Source organism: Ischnura elegans, assembly GCF_921293095.1.
Source record: "Ischnura elegans chromosome 13 unlocalized genomic scaffold, ioIscEleg1.1 SUPER_13_unloc_1, whole genome shotgun sequence".
NCBI lineage: Eukaryota > Metazoa > Arthropoda > Insecta > Odonata > Coenagrionidae > Ischnura > Ischnura elegans.
Genome location: NW_025791657.1, coordinates 5,156,851 through 5,175,462, shown reverse-complemented (window position 1 = coordinate 5,175,462; position 18,612 = coordinate 5,156,851).

The following is an 18,612-nucleotide window of genomic DNA, read 5'->3' as shown; positions in this document are numbered from 1 at the left end:
AAAAGTCTTTCTTCCGAAAGTGTGACCTTGTGTATCACATTCGGACTCACACGAAGGGGAAATCTTATTCCTGCAGTGAATGTGAAAAGTCTTTTTCTCGAAAGAGTAGCCTTGTCATCCACATTCGGACTCATATGAAAGAAAGACCTTATCCATGCAATGAATGTGAAAAGTCTTTCTCCCGAAAGTGTGACCTTGTGTATCACATTCGGACTCACACGAAGGAGAAATACTATTCCTGCGGTGAATGTGAAAAGTCTTTCTATCGAAAGAACAGCCTTGTCATCCACATTCGGACTCATACAAAGAGCAACCTTTTCATGCAAGGAATGTGATAAGTTTTCCTCTGTCAAGAGCAACCTTGTCCAACACATGATGATTCATACGAAGGAGAAACCTTATTCTACGGATAATGTTAAAAGCCTTTCCATCAAAAGAACAGCCTTGTCGTCCACATTCGGACTCATGCAAAGGAGAATCCTCATTCCTGCCGTGAATAAGCAGTCTCTATCTCAAAAAAGAAGCCTCTTCGTTCATATTCGTACTCATAAAAAGGTAAAACCTTATACATGCAAGGAATGTGAAAAGTCTAATTCTTCCAAAAAAACCTTCTTTTACACATGCGGGAACACAGGAAAGAAGCCTCATTCTTGCAATGAATGTAAAAAGACTGTCAGTAGATCCAACTTTTCTTTATTTGTAAGCCCTCAGTGTTAGGTCTTAGTAATCTAATTGGCTTTCGTAAGCCATCAAGGTAAATAATTCTTATTACTACGATTACTGCTTTTTTAAATGGAAAAATTGTCTCATGATGTTGAAAATAATATAACAATGTTCAGTTGGGTCTGCGTCCTAATTTCATAAATGTTTGAGTAAATTTACTCTACCATATTTTCAAGGATTAAATAATTTATTTTTGTGTTTTTTACTGCTAATATTTTACTGATAGAAAATTATTTACATTTAAATGTAGGCCATGTATTTCAACACTTTCGACAAAAGTTTGAGGCATCTTGTCCTAATTATAACTTTTTGTGTAATATCTCTGTTCAATGTGTTATTAATCAATGTTAATTTGTCTTATTGACGTTAGTTAATGTAGTGCCTCTATGTAATTTCTATGAAAATATTAAGTTGGTGATATTTTACGATTGATAAAAAGAGTGTTAAACTGAAAGAGTGTTCGTCTGTTTTACTTGTTCCTGTACGCCCTTTCCTGTCAATTATTACATCAATATTGGGTCGTTTTTTTATTCGCCAGCCACAATCACAAAGCAATCATTTGCTTAAATGACAATAAAAGTCGTCCTCTTGAAAACATTGCCAGCCATGGTTAAGGCTTAAATGATGAATGCAGGGAATTTCCATCTCATGTAAGTGGCCATAAATTTACTGGTAACTGTGTCCCATCTATAGGCATGAACAAATTAACTTCCCTGCTTTGTAAAAATAGATTATATTTTAGGAAAACATCGTATTACACGCTTGGTTTTGCGTGTCGAGATACATCAATTGAGATCATTTCATTACGGACGAAGTATTTTACATAAACAATGTGAGCATTAAACAATTTTATCGTAAGGAAATAATACCTCCGGTTTTTTAAGTCCGAAAAGGCGTTTCTATCATGAAGATTTCTAAAAGATCATGGAAAAGAGAAATTTTATCAATAATTCCATTCAGATTTGAATAAAAAAAACGTTTTTGCAGAAATTTTACAAATCTTCCTTACCTACACTGTGCTTACATTCATCACGCCGTCGTGTTGATTAAATTCGACCTCCGCCTTCTTTCATGCCATAACCTTTAAAGAAAGACCCACAGCATCGGTTTTCTTTCACTCCAATACAACCTTCCGATCAATAATTAATTTTAAAATCAAAATCTTCTCCTACGCCGAAATTCTACTTGCGACTCGTTTCCATTTTGTTTACAAACAAAGTCACTAGTGATGGGTCGTTCGTGATCGATTCGTTCAAAATTATTTAATCACCCAGTGATTCAAATGACTCATTATTCGTTGCGCAAAGTAAAGTCGTTCATCAATCAGCCCGACTTACGGCTCCATGGTCTGTCATCAATCAGCCCGACTTCCGTTTTTTTCGGTATTTGGATTAATCATTAATCGGCCAGACTTCCTATTTATTGAGTAATTGATTCTAAGTTCCTACTCTTGGTGTGAAAATATTTCTGTTGTGCTTTGTGAACCCAATTGATGTTTTCATCCGTTTACTTTCATATAATCACTTTTTTCGCCCATTACGCAATGTATTTTTTATCTCCGTGCTGTAGTAGCAGGTAATTTCATGAATATTAATTGGCATACGATAGATAATTTAAACACATAATTAAGCCGTAATTACCCTGACTGTACATACGACTTTTATCTTCTTTTTCTCGTATTTTCCGGATTGCTTAAGTCTACTTAAGATGAATTTTCGGAAGTAATAGTGATATTCATCCCTTAATATGATTTACAAAATGTTAACATATTGCGTTTCCACAATTCAGTGGGAAAAATGTGGTAACTAAAAGAACAATATTTCAAAACTTTTGTTTCATATTTTATTTTTCATCGTCACTTCTGATGAAATGTGTGAAAAACATTCTACTTGAAATTAACTAATTGCACTTGGCACATCTGCGATTTGCACCCTCGAAAATTTTAGTATAGCAATGAGTGTCGGTGTTGGGTGATTCAAGAGCAACATTAGAATTTAATGAGAGAAGATCAATTGGATTTAGCATGCTTAATGCGAAATCGGATTTCTTTTATTTCAGACATGCTTTTACAAATGCGTGCATGATTGTTTTCATGAAACATCTTTCCCTCAAATTCGTAAATCTCTCCAAGAATGTATCAATGCAAAAATATTTCTCCTTATCTTCAAATACGGAATCGCTATTAGCACTTTATTAAAGGAGATGATTCATTTAAAATTAGCAGTTGACTATAGTTTTCATATTGCGTTTATTGAAATAAGTTTCTTCAATATCTCGATCATAATTCATTAAAGTCACGCGATTCATTTCAATGAATAGGTTTTTATCCGTCTATCATCGGTGTTCATTGGTTGAATTGTTTCAATCTTCTCATTCCTTGATTCAATCAATTCCAGGTCATCAATCAAAATGATTGAGGGATCGAAATGACTGATTCAGTTGTTGGAATCACCCCAATGACTTGAATCATAAATATGGAATCTTTGAAAAGAACGACCTCGCACATCTCACGTTGAGACATTCGTTATTCAATTATTTCCCTTAGTTCCTCTTGATTTCAATGTCGCTACGTTCGTCTTCGTTATCAACCTAGTCCAAAATGAATGTGGCAACATATCTCCCACCAATTTGGAGTAGTGAGGTTTCTGGATATAGCAGTCAACAGAGCGCGCCGTTGCAAGTTGAATCACCGTTTCTGAATACGGCCTTTAAATAAGTACTCATATTATGCATCAATACTTAAGTTTTATTAAGTGCTTATAATTTTTTGACTGCCTTATTTATTATAACAACGCTGTGTTAATAATTCTATGGACTTGGTGGGCAGTTAGTCTATACCCTTGCCCGGTATGAAACAAGTTAGGTTGCTGTGGACTTTTATGATAATTGATGAGATTTCATGTCTACTCGATTTTTAGTGAATTTTTGCCGTGTGTGTGGAAAATTGAAATAAAGGTACGAAACGGAAAGTTTGTTTGAATCTTCAGCTGTGGCTGACACCAATTCAATTTTTTTTTCTGAAACAGCAAAAATAAATACATAACCATAGAGTAAGTATGTTCTAGAGGGCTCACGGCGTAGGCGGAAATCGTATCGTCAGTTTTAATTCTCAAAGAGCTAATAGATTTCCCTGGAGTGGCGAGCAAGAGGCGAGAGAGTCACCTTTCAAGGTCATTACCTGTCCCTCGCTTCTCCCCTTTCCTTCCCGCCATCCCCTCTTCCTAACTCTCCGTCAGTCTCCCGAGCATCCAAGGAAGGGAAGACGATGTTTGCCACGGGCTGATTGTGAGAGAAAAAATGCAGACCCTTCAGGGATATCTTTCCCGCCTAGTGAGCTGCATCTTCCACGAATCCTTCCCTCTTCCCTCTGCTTGGCTTTCTCCATTACTACTGGAAACATTTGTACAACATGCAGCTGTGAATAAGTGTTTAAACTGCCTCATGCAGCTCAAACATTGCAGTCCGAAAGCCGAGAGGAGAGAGAGGAAATTTTCAGGGGGGCTAAACGAGTAGGCTATCAGTTAGATACGGTCACGGAAGTATTCACGACCAACACAGATTTTGATGGAACTGTGAGAGAGATATGCTCGAATATCGAATGGACGTTGGAGGGATTAACCGGGATAGGCGTACGTTAGTTTTGGCTGGATCATAGCCATTTAAAATTTTTTCACAGTATTATGGCAGGAGATGCACTTTTTGCACAATTGATTGGTTCTGTGTTGTTTGCGCTCTGAGTCATATTTTCATCTGCAATACCTCCTACAAATTTTATTGTGTTTTTCCTCGCCTGGTTCTATAGGAGCCATTGAGTAGGGAGAAAAAAAGAGAATCAGCGCAATCCAAGGTCACTTCCGCGTAGCAACTGCGAGGTGAGGCGTCTCGCTGCACAAGCCCCTCCCCTCCCCACCACCAACATTCGAGCGACATTACGTCATTTCAAAAACGTGAATTGCAATAACCAGTCGGCATTGCATCACCCTGTTGGTGTCCCGCGCACGTGTCTCCCCCACCCTTCGCATTTCCTGGAGACGCAATATCCCCCCGACTTTACATCACCCAACACGTGCGGTTGCAACGTGACTCCTCCCACTCCCGCATATAAATGACTCCCGAATGATTATTAGCTCATTCAACGTTACCATGGCCTCCAGAACTGTCGCTGAGCTGCAAAGAGATCCCGAAGCCTCCCTGGAGCACACCAATCTCCGGGTGGAGAAGCAGCCAGATCCGGATACTTACATCGTATACATCCCTCATCGAGGCAAAGATTTTGTGCTTTCGGTACCTTTTAAGGCAGTTTACTACTGTGTATTCCGGCACCAGAGAAAGACATTTGAAGTGGTCGGACGGAATGCGGTTTTCTCTGGCTTCGAGAATGAGAATGGGGTAGTGGAGAGATTTAATGTAACTACTCAGGATGACATTACCGATCCGGAGAAGCGACGCCTCGCGGAAAAGCAGCACCCAATCATCTGGTGTGATGTGTACGAATGCATCCGGCCTCGAGTCTACGCAAAAGGAGGAGGTGGAATGATTCAAAGTGATTGCATTGACGGTCCAAAACCTGTGTGTTATACAGACCATAGACAATCAAAAGTGGATTATGGTATCACAGATGCTACTAAAGGTGTCCGTCTGAGAGTGATAAAGTTTGTACTCAAAATTGAATATGATATGTATATTTATTGAGAATAAAAAATGTCTTAAAAGATTTTATGTTGTTTTATTAAATAATAACACAGGGTATAGGTTAACATTTTTTTATTTCAACAAATTTTATTTCTTATACACCAATCAGCCAGCTTAAAACAATTTTTTCTGGCACACTGTAGATTACCATCCATATGAATTTCAATTAAACATCCCTCATTTGTAGTTAATTTTTTTAACGAGGGACATCCATAAATTTTCCAGATTAGCCACACGAATTCCCTCAGGAAGAAGACTGGTTATGAAAGACGCTTTTTGTGCACCCTTGGTGAATAGCAATTTGTAATGCTTTGTGTAGTTGCGCAGTATGTTCTCCAAATCATGATAATCTACGTCTCCAGAATATTCTGTCAAGCCGTGATAGTTATTTCTCAGCCAAGAAGACTCTTTTGTAAAGAGTAATCTCTGTGGTAATTTAAATAGCCACGTATTACAGCATTTGTTCTGTACAGCGATGATTGCCAACTCCTTGACAATGAAATTCCCATCGCTGTCTGTAAATCCTTGAAATTCGATAATGGCACTCATCGCGATGTATGTCCAACTTACAAGGTTTTTACGTCCAATGCCAGGGGTTGAACTTACATCAAGACCTTTTAACTTACAGAACTCTCATTCGTGCCAGAGGTTAAAAAGCCTTTCATTCACACACAGGCTATTCATCAGCCAAACCATACGTTATGTGTGCCATCTCTAATTCAAGACGTTCAAAATCACAATCCGTGATATTCTTTGCTAGTTTGGTGGCGAGAAAATGTCTCACTTTGTCACGACCATCCAACAGTCTCTGGAGAAATAAATCAATCAGCTTGAAGAGTTTCACCAATGCAAACCACTCTTCTTGCTTTAAATTAAAGGTCTTTTTAATAACCAAATGCGTCTTCCCAAAGTAATTTGCATAAGACAAACAGGAAGTTAAAAAATGCTTTTCTCCTTTGTAAAAGAACAAATCCACGTCCTTTTCACAGTTCAAGATATTTTTCCACTCGTTTTGTGAAGCAATTACACTTTTTTTTCCAACTTGATTAAATTGCACGACTGATTCAAAGTCACTGCTAGGATCGTATCCAATACACACACTCTTTGTTTTTGCACTGTTCAAGTAGTACACAGTTTGAAGTACTAAATTCTTCAAGTTGTGGAATGAAGTAGGAATGGGATGTTCAGCGGGTCTCTTTCTCTTCACCTGTGGACGATGTAGATCCGAGGCCTCCGACGTCTGCATGACGACTGATGTATGGTGACGTTATTGTCCTTATTTAGAGGTTGATGACGGAAGATGGGTGGGGGAACATTCATCAGAACATGGATCGACTTCCGCCTTTAGACGGTTGTACTGAAACCATTGCGCTAATGAATGTGCATCTCTCAATGCACAGGTACTATTACGCAATTTGTGACAAGGATTGAGGCAGGAAAAGGCAAGAAAGGAACATTTTTCGGGAGGGGGACAGTTTAACTCTTTTTCGAGAGAGATGAAAGTACGTCCCGTGAGATCGGTCAGGAACTCACACTCTGCTTCGCTGAATGCGTAGAGAGCGGTTGCACCCTCAGTCATAGCTTCCAGCGTAGATGAAAGTTCGGCGTGAGAAATGAATCCCTCGTTGAAGGAAGTCTCATCTCGTTGTAGGGGGTCTGGGAAACGCAGCTTCTTTCCTCCAGCGGTGAGCTTCCCATGTTTCTTGAAACTGCCCCAAAATAGACGATTTGAATCAACGTCGACGGCTGCAATCTCCGTCACCCCGCCTTGGCTATAAGTCACAGATACCACGATCTGCATTCTGCAACAGACTCTTCTCAAATAATCAACTCCTCCTCCTGCTCATCATATTTATTCGGGAACAGCACCGCTGAGCTCTGGGATGACATTTGGCCCGCCTCACTCGCTTGAAGGTCTGATGAAACAGCTTCAGAGCTCGGCAGTCGTTGAGATGAGGGATGGTGTGATGAAAGTGTGTGAGGAAATTGTGTAGTGTTTCACCTAATGATTTACTAGCGGTATAGAGGCAGCAGTATTCACCGCAAATATCCGATCGAAAGCTTTGAATTTGAACGCGGTTGCGAGTGACTGAGAATGGCTTTAAAAAATTTTTTATATTTGAGACAAAAGGAGGTAAACCGTACGAATCGAAATACTCGGCCAAATGATTGTGTAAATAGACTGCAACCCAGTGCGAACCTGGTAATTTAGATGGATCTAAATTTATTATGTAAACCCCATTTTGCGGCGATTTTGGTAACCTATCAGATGCGTAAACTCCGCGAAATATACTGAGTGGTCTTAGTAACCTGTTAATTTGAATCCCATCCATGACTAAAAGTTTGTGATAATGTTTCTGTTTTTATCAATTTCTAATGTTGCATCATACTCTGAGAAAAGTAAACAAGTAACCGTTCTCGATAATTCGTTTTCAAATCTCGCCTCTATTCTCACGACCCCTCTATCACCTAGACTTATATAATCCTCATTACCCGAATCATCGGGTGTTAGATCGAAGACTAACATAAAATAACCGTGTCCAAACATGTCGTAAGTGATTTGATTACCTCTATTGTAATGCTTAATCCCACTACCTGAGAATATCGTGTCATATGCTCGTGCCCAATACTTTTTACTTGAAAAATTACATTGTAATCCTTCGGATGGAATTTGCACACCGTTCACAATGAGTGAAAAATTCTCGAGCGAATAGTGAGAGAGAGCAAATGGATTCTTATTCAAACTTCCCGCATATGCTTCATTATCAACCATTGCAATTATAATTGTATTCGGTATTCGTCCCACGATCGCATTGTCGAGGCTCAAAGTTCGTCCACCAGAAGGAACAGTAAAAGTTTTCAGTTCCGTGCGTTTGTAGTGATATTTAGCGTTGTTGTTTTCCAGGATTTTATTATGTGCAACTAAAATGGATGGGTTAATATCGAAATGTTGAACGTATAAAGTGGCGTCTAAAATTTTCAATAGTCCATCGTCACTCCCTCCCATAAGATAGAAAGCATGATTTGATAGCAATAGTCTTATACCGATATCTACTCGATCCATCATTAACTGCATCTGGTTGAAAACATCTACGTGCAGTTTACCATACAACTCGACCTCTGCACTGTTCTTAAACCAGCCCTTGCGCCTTGTATAACCAGAATTTGATGCATCTGTCATGTTTATATCGTCTCCCGAGTCCAACTCCCACCCCACATTTCGTAAATGTGTTTTGCTTGCGTCTGTACCATAGTTTAACACATTTTCCAAGTAGCTTCTGTAATGGTAATTATCCTCTGATGGTGTGACCAACGTCCCATTGAAATAAACGTTACACTGCTCGAAGAGAGAGTGCAGAATATTGTTTACTACCCCCGGTTGATTGGTAGCGGATTCATTGTAATCAGTCCCGTCTTTTTTACAAAGTTTCACTCTAAGTCTAAGATATATGCTATTCAAATCCTTGTACGCATCCCCAGTCTTTGATCAGGAATTCTATAACCGATCGATTATCTAGCGAAGATATGGGTTTGTAGGACACGAGTCTTTTTGCTAAGATGTTAGTTTGCACCGGTGGATTGGGCTGGAACAAATCCAACGAAGATAGCATATGCTCTGCCATTATCGCGAAAAAATATCTCCTCCAACGACCTTCTTTCCTCTTCGACTTCTGATTGACTGTCGGTTTTTGTTTACGCAACTTGGTTTTATTTTATTTAACCTAGGACGTTTCACGATCTTCAACCCTCCTCCAGACATGCCTTTTATCTTTTCCTCAGCCTTGCGTTTCAAGTTCTGACCCGCATCGTTTATTCTACTGCGCAGTATCTCCTTAACCGGTTTTGTACCAAGGTCTCCAAGAGCTGCTGCTCCAGCGCTCGCGGCCTCCTTACCAACAGTCTTAAGCCCACTAAAAAGCAAAGGTTTTGCAAATCGCCACAGACCAGCGAGAAAACTCCCGATACCCCGCCCTTTTTGCACCCTATAAGAAGCCCTATACAAGGGTCCTATCTCTCCTCCCACCTGTTTGGAATAATAACCATAATATCGATCCGACACCGGCGCCATCTCTCCGTAAAATGATGTGTTAAAGTCAATCAGTTCTTTTTTATAAAGTGTAGCACCACTATTGAGCTTTGCTCTCCACTATGAAAAAATATTGGTTCACCGAGTTTATCCACCAAAAGAATTTCAACACTCTCGATATTGTTTTTCTCGACGGGGTAATAGTAAATAGGGTTGAACGTTTGATATTCCCCAATTGTTGAATTCAAGATGCGGATGCAACGACTCACAGTGTCTCCGACTAGTTGAGGTTTTATTATATCTGTGTAAACGTAAACATTTGTTGAGGAGGCTGCAATGCTTCTTTTTTCTCTTTTTCCTATGTCACCTTCAGTGTTAACCTCTGCCCTGGCACCATCGATGACTTCAGCTAACTCATCCTCTGTCAACGTTGAATCTTTCAATGATAATCTAATGAGAACAGCCGATAATAATAATAGGTCATTTTTTATCTTTTCCTTACTTTTTCCACTAAAGCCTGACATAGTTTCATTGAATAAGTTAGCAAACGAATCGTAAGTTCCTGGAGATAACGAGTATTTTACTCCGTTCGCTGAAATTTGTACAGACCGTGGTAATATGCGTTAATCAACTCCAACCTGATTAATCCTTACCCTCAGTCTATCAATATAGCGCATTACTTCATTTGAAATGTAAGTTTGTTTTCGTGCGCTGGAGGTAATATATGGTCTTGCAAATGCCGCCGCAATACTGTCGTAAGAGTCAATGGGAATTGTAAAGTATGAACCATCTTGAAGTTTCACATTTATAACATCTTTATCCCCTCGAACTAATCCCTCTTCAGTCCGGGTCCTATTATCCTTAGGAGGTAACTCATCTGCTCCAGGAGACGCTGGGGTAAAGTTATCGATAACAGCAGGTATGTCTTCGGGAGCTTTTTTTACCTCAATGGAAGGAATCGAAATTTCAGCAAGACCGACATACCACTCGTTATTTTCTAAATAGATTCGATGACTCAACTTTGTACGATAATGAGCGATTGTATTTCTTGGGAAAAAATCCCTCGAGCTATCGCTGGGTAGTGTAAGATAAAATTCGTTCATATTTTACGGACAGAAGAAGCGGAAATCCACGAGTTAAAAGACGGTGGGTATCCGTCCCACTTGATAAAATACTCCAAATTAGGACCACTACCCCTACGTCTCAATATTTTCTCGATCTTGTACTCCGTGTCGGGAGACACACTAACTTTGACTAACTCTTCTGCATAGAAACTACCCTTTATATCCTCCCCGTTCAAATCCTTCAGTTTATAGGTTGGTATTTGTTTCAATTGATCAATGTTTGTAACTTGAAATATTTCCTTAGTATAATTTGGTGTGTATCCTTTGGTGAATGGAATCCTCTCTTTACTAATCCTCACGTAATCACCTTCATTAAATTTCGCATCCGTCTTCTTTAAGCTTTTTCTCGGACTAGCAATGATAAATGCATTTTTAGCATTTACTTGAGAGGGAGCGATCCCAATGCTAGAATGCGTACTATGGTTATAAGATCTAATGAGTTTTGGAAGCACATCGATATATTTGTGAGTTGCGTATTTTGTAAAATATTTATACATTTTTGTCTTGAGAGTTCGATTAAAGCGTTCCACGAGGCTAGCCTTAATTTCTGGATTATTTGTAGTGTAAAACTTTACACCTTCATTCGAGAGAAAACTTTTAAACTTGCTATTAACGAATTCCCCTCCCTTATCGCTCTGAATTTTCAATGGTTTGCGCTCGCGAAATATGACCTTAAATGCTTCTATAATTTCCTCTGGTCTTTTTGACTTGAGAGGACTAGCCCACGAATAACGGGAAAATATATCTATTACGGTTAAAATGTAACAGAACCCATTGTTATGCTTTTTCACACTTCTCAAATCGTTTAAATCACACTGCCAACACTCATCTATATAGTTTACTTCGTAACGATTTCTAACAAACTTTTTTCTCGCCGGCTTGTGACGCGTGTATGCCTCTTGAGATTCCAGCCACTCTCGTATTGTTTTTATCGGGATCCCAGTCACCTTATTTAATTTGCGTTCTGTGGAAAAACCAGCAGGATGTTCGGGATCATTGTACACGCTAGCTATTACGTCGTGTCCCACTCTGACCCGAACATTTTTGGTACCCTTTTTCGCTTGGTTCGCCTTGGAATTGCTCTCGGAGATGTCCATCGCTTCTTTGGAGATGTACTTTGCTCCCTTGGAGGTGTGCTTGGCTCTCTTGGAGTTGCTATCATCCGCTTCATTTTTCTCGGAGGAGAATCGCTTTCGATTTGTTCCTTTATTCGTGCCCATGTCGAATCTAACTCTGAATTTGTCCTCTTAATTTCGGCTAACCGCCTTCTCATTGCATCACTCTCCTCAACTAGTCGTGTTGGTGGTGAGTGTTTCACTATAGGAACGTGTACTGGAGATTTAAAGTCTGACACTGAGTCAAGATACTTATCGAGTATTCTTTTATACAAATGCCACTTGTCAATATCCTTGAGCCCTTTACTTGCTAACACAAGTTTCATTTCTTTATCCAATTTACTCAACCTAGCCTTCGCATGACTTCGATCAAAGACTTCGGGACTCACTACGAGCATTTTCTGCAAACTCATTTCCCCAGCAGGCTACCAATCACACCGCTTAAAATCGAACCAAGTAGTAATGGCAAAAAGCCACCTTTTTGCACGAGAAGCGCACGTTTTCTTTTTACACTCTTCCTCCGTTCAGCCAACTTTCTCAGTGTGTTACGATGCTTGGACAATTTTCGTTTCAATCGCTCATCAATCTTATGATTTCCGTTTAGAGTATTCAGACAACAATCGCAAATTGTTTTAATCAACTCCTCGTCCGAGCTATTCAATATAGCAGTACGTAGTTTAGGCTTTGCAGATTTTAGGACGTGGAGCAAGTGTTTATTGTTCTTCAATCTATTCATCGCGTTGGGGCATGTAAATGACAGTTGCCCCGTCTTGGGGAAAAATTTTGGTTCTGAAGCGGAATCTTTCGTCCGTGTCCTGTACGAGATCCAAAACTAAATAACCAAATGGTTCTTGTGTAACCTGTTTATATACCCTCTCCAATTCCCCCGATTTTTCCGGATAGACCTGCCTGGCCAAATGACCAAATTGTAACTTATCTCTGGGGTTTTTGAACGCAACAATATACTTTGAATTCAATGATATATTTCTCGATTGCGGGCTCTGATAGAAAATATTCTGCGTGATTAAAAACACCGAAATGTTAAAATGATGGCTACCTCTGGTGAATAATCTGCAAACATCTTTGCTGTAGGCTCCCTCGCTCATTAAATCATCTATAACATACAAAGTGGGAACACCACCAAATTCTTCGAAAGGTGGTATTTCGGAGTAAAACTGAACTGGTATTCTTATGTCAGGCTCACTTCCTGGGCCACAGCACCAAACCACTTGCTCTATAGAAGTATCTACCATATACCCCACTTTTTCCAAAAACTGCGTGACAAATGTGGTTTTTCCACAACCTGACGGACCCGCGCAGATGCATGTAAAAGGATGTTTCCAGGCTAACGTCATGATTAACACTGGAATTATGATTACGAGGGAACAACTTTTTATCAATTTCAATCGTTACCGAATGCCTCATTATGTGTTCGTTTTCGAGGTATTTTATAATGCCCCCAAGCAAGGGTATTGATACCATCTTCGCAGATGTATCGCTTGTCATCGAACGCATTCAGTGTTACTTTTTTCATTCTCATAGTGTATAGTTCATGATTTCTGCTTCGAATTACCGTCATTTTTCGGAACTCTGTCGAGTTCTCGCGGAGACAATGCACGTAGTTTTCAAATTTTAGGCATTTTTCTTTCACGGATTTAGTTATTCCCTTTGCTTTTTTTGTCTCTTTCCCTGTTTCCATCTTGAACGAATACAATTTACTACGTAAACCTACGAAATGTGTCATAATTTTACCATCACATTCGTCCTTAAATTTACCGATTACTTTCTTGTTTTTTTCGGAAAAGCAGGGGTGATTTTTTTGGATAATTGGAAGTATCAAACACGTCCATGTTTTTTAGCATATCTTCGTAAATATCATCTGTTTTTATACAATACATAAGGCTATCCGTGTCTGTGTATGCAAGTGATAATCTTTCACCGTATTTTGGAAGCATTGTTCGGTAATGAAAATCGTACATTAATGTTTTACTTAGATCCAACACACTGAAACCTATATAAATTGGCTTCGTCATTTTAATGATGGCCTTCCGCATGTGAACAGCGACTAGAGACTCAGTATATATCGTTCTATCGAGAAAAGTGGATTTATTGATCAATTTCTGCATCCTTTTTTCAGAGGTCACAAGTTCAAGGTTAATTCGCTTCCTAACATTCTCCATTGTCTTTCCAAATACGGCGTTATTCATAAGTTTATAGAAATCCTTCTCAAACTCGTTTTTGGCAACTTTCCGACGGTTGGTGTTCAAATCGATATATGGCTTTAACCACTGAGATTGACTGAACTCGATGACTCGATGTACCTTTTGGAGTCTTAGACCTAGAGAAAGAGCTTGCTTTAAATTTACGTAATGTATTACATATTTTGTTTTATTTTCGAGTGTTGTTAGCAACTTGGCATGTTTACCGTTAGGTGGAACTTTATTTTCTGAGCAAAGTGGAAAATCTGAATGCTTATCGTGAAGGTTTCGCGGATATTCGAGGTCAACCTCAAGAATATATCCCGATTCGCTGAAATCTGAAATATTGTTTACGTCTAGGTTTTGAATTTCATCAGGTGAAAGCCATTTGAAATTTGAACATGGGAGTGGTCTTGAGAGGGCCCAGCCATACAAATTATTTGCGTCCAAATATGTCAAGTAGTTAGTTTCTTTTTTAGTATCATGAACCTCCATGTATTTATTGTTAGCTTGACAATATCGCTTGCAGCATTGAGATATTCCTCCTCGAATACCTTTCTCTATCATCAGTAACATATCGTAGTCTGTTAAAAGCTCAAGCTCAAAACGAGTATGTTTTAGCATTGCGTCAAAATTCAATCCCGGAGCGGTATAGTACCACGCAGGATCGAGTTTGTACGCGCTAAAACACACGTCACGAAAGTTCTCAAAAACATCAGCGAGAAGAGTGACGTCACTTTTTAGATAAACATCGCTGTAATCGCCCAAAGTGTTGCAGTTGAAAGCTTCCCAAACATTACATGCATGCGCATAGTCAGTGTCAGAAATTCCGTCATCTGTTAGACGATTGTAAAATTTTTCCTTTCCCGGGAGCAATGTTTCATCGAGTTTATTCAACGAATCTGTGTAATCATAGGGATAAACCCCCTTTCTTGTAACTAGTCGTGTCTTATCACCAAATATTTCTGTAGTATTTTTAAATTCAGTTAGGTTCGAGACTAGTGACGCTAATGAAGTGGACATGAATCGACAAGTATCAATAAATCGTACAACAAAATTGTTTTCAACTGATTTTGCAAAAGAAATGTACTTTTCTTCCGTGTTTGCTATTACAAATATTTGTCTTTCATCGTAATCCAATTCACGAACAATGAAATGACCATCATACGCGGACAGGTTATGAATGAAAACGGGGAGAAATTTAGGCATCTTGTACTGAACATTGCAAAAGGAATGAGCTGGGCCTCGATACTGCCCCGTCAGGTGATCGTGATCTCTAACCCTATCGGTACCCAACTCATTTTCGCAAATATGGCACGTCGATGCGTTTTGGAAAGCGCTCTCTTTTTCCTCGGTGAGTGGTGTCATATGAATAGTATTTTTGTACAACTTGAAAACCTTCTGGGCCTCCTGTTTCATGCACTCAATAAAAGCCCGTGCTGCATTAGGTCCCCGATACAATACTGGTTCCTCACATCCGTCTGGTGTTTTTAGCATGTAACAAAAACTAAATGGTACGTGTTTCTGAGTAGCATTTGTAAATGATGTACTAGAAGAAGGTTCACATGTACTGATGTTTTTTAGAATACATTCAAAATCAGCATATATCACGTAAGGTACACGGAAAGTGCGATTAATGTTGGTAAATTTCAATAATTTATTGTCGTCGTCGGGCATTACGATTTTACTGGGTTCACCTGTGCCCCTACATAGTTCTTTGTGAGCCTTGAGTTTTGATTCGTCATGATAGTGAGTAAAGCAACGTTTACAAATGAATATAGGATTATTATTTCTTGTTAATTGAGTTTTAATCAGCCTATTTAAGTTCTTAATCCAACAATAGTGAGCAGTATTCTCGTTAGTTATGTAAAGTAAGTCTCTATGATCCTCGAGCTCATCATCTACAATTTTTAAAGGATAAACGTTATTTTTGTCATCCAATCCAAACACATTGATTGAAATGTTATTGGCGCGTTCGAATTTAGGGATTTCATTCAGTTGGGTGGGATAAGTGATGCAATCCCAGTCGTAGGCGTCATAAAATTCGTTCGTGTTGTACAAGCTAACACGTTGAGGGTCTTTAGCGATATTTTTTGCCCAAATTGAATACTTGAAGCAAAAATGGTCGTTGTTTCTAACGTTAATCACAGAAAGGGTATTTTTAATTTTTGCTGGGAGTGGGATGAAACTAGAACCTCTTAACGGCTTATATTTGTTAATACGTAATTCCATCCCAATCACACGATTTAATGTCCAACCTGATCCTTTAGCCTGAAATTCGGATTTTTCCTTCAGTAATTTTGAAAAGGTTTCATCGACAACTTCTCCAATTTTATCTACTAAGAATAGGCGCTGATTGTTAGTTTTAAAAGAAGCATCCATTTCCTCTCTCTCACCCTTTTGAAATTTACAAATAAGAACAAGATTAAATTTGATGGAATTGTTCTGAATCACAGAATCCAGTAATTTTGCAATTGTACGCGTCTTGATCTCATCTAAAAAGGACACCACATCAAAATCACCGTCCTCCTCCTCTGGAGTTATCCAAAACGTCTTTAGACGCGAACCAATTGCCGACTGAATTTCATTAAACCCTCTACCAACTTGCTCATTAATTTTCATCCGGTGGGCGTTAGTGTTCTCATGAGGCATAGCCTCATCAATATTGTAAAAGATTTCACAATAAGTACAAAATTTTCTACCCTTTGCTTTATCTAACGATTTTGTCATTCTATTATAAGTTTCCATGTCATCTACCGTTTCGTTATAAAATATAATGCGTTCATTGATCCCCTTGAGCGCTGATTCTAGCTCATGTGAGGTCACATAACGCCCGGCATTAAAATTGTTTAGGATGGTGGATATGAAGGATGACATGTTTGATGATTCAGTATCCTGTATGAAGAGGAGAGATAAACTTAATTAATTGGGGATATAAGTGTTCTCGCTAAAAGTTCGATATCAAATGAAATACCTGCATTAATTGGTTAAGTTATATATGAAACATGATTAAATATAATTTAAATGTACATGATAAAGAGTTTGGAAGGTATACCGGTAACAACTAGCTCGTTTAGATGGTGGAATCAAAATTAATTGAATCATGCAAATGTAAGTCAATGCATTTTTCGGCACGAGGATTAAAACATTTTTTTCAGTTATTGGATTGTATTTAGCTATCAATATAGCATGTTTCCTGTAATAAATATCAATAGTCTTACACTCTAATTAGAGGTACCTTAGTATCCTGACCCTGAATCATTCAGGGTTTCATAGAGTTTTGATAATTTATAAAGGTAATTAAAATTAATCTAATTTCCTGTTTGTATCGTATATTTATGATTTTAACTAGGAAAGATATAAAAGATTAAATATGCTTCACCAGGCAAGAGAAAATTCTAAGTCCAAATCTAATTTTTTAGGTTAATTTTTGAAGGGCTACCGGAGCGAATTTGAAAAAACAAATTATTAATTCATATTTAACGTTTAAGGAGCAACAATATTTGTAAGAAACTTTGAAAGGTTAACTCCTATAATAAGGGTGCAAGATACCCCTGACCCTGACCTAATGAGGGTCTGAAAATTTTTGATTGCTTTATTTGAAGCATAGTTAAATCTTATCACCTATACCGTTTACAGTTTGCATTTATCACTTCAAATAAAAAAGATATTAAAAGATTTATGTTCCCAAATACGAGAGAAATTTTTTAAGTCCTCTTTTAACTTAAAACCGGTTTTTGGACAATTTGGGACGTAATTATAAAAAAATCAATTGATGCTTCGTGTATAGAGTTGAAAGTTGAACAAGTTTTCTAATAACTTTTAAAACCCCAACACGGGAAATAAGGGTACTTGGGTACCCTGAATCGTAACCCTTAAGGGTCGCAGAAATTTTGATTTTTATATTTTAAGGACATTTAAATATTATCACCTACACCGTTTACTGTTTGCATTTATCACTTCAAATAAGAAAGATATTAAAAGATTTATATTTTCCCCAAGACGAGAGAAATTTTCTAAGTCCCCTCTTAACTTGAAACCGATTTTTGGACACTTTGGGGGGTAACTATGAAAAATCAATCGGTGCTTCGTGTATAGAGTTGAAAGATGAACAAGTTTTCTAATAACTTCTAAAACCCTAACATGGAAAATAAGGGTACTTGAGTACCCTGAATCGTAACCCTTAAGGGTCGCAGAAATTTTGATTGTTATATTTGAAGGGTAGTTAATTCTTATCACCTACACCGTTTACTGTTTGCATTTATCACTTCAAATAAGAAAGATATTAAAAGATTTATATTTTCCTCAAGACGAAGGAAATTTTCTAAGTCCTCTCTTAGCTTAAAACCGATTTTTTGACACTTTGGGGGGTAATTACGAAAAAATCAATCGCTGCTTCGTGTATAGAGTTGAATGATGATCAAGTTTTCTAATAACTTCTAAAACCCTAACATGAAAATAAGGGTACTTGAGTACCCTGAATCGAAACCCTTAAGGGTCATTGAGAATTTGATTGCTGCATCTTATGTGCATTGAAAAACAAAGAAACTTTTTAATTTAAACTATACCCAAATTCCTTCAAATAACGGAGTTATTAAAGATTTTCTTACAAAGCTACCTGCTACTAACCTATATTCTCCTAATACCATCACTCATAAATTGGCCCACCAAATCTAAACTTCTTGCTTTGTCAAAATTTTTTCAACGGTATTGTTTCTATACTAACCCCCACC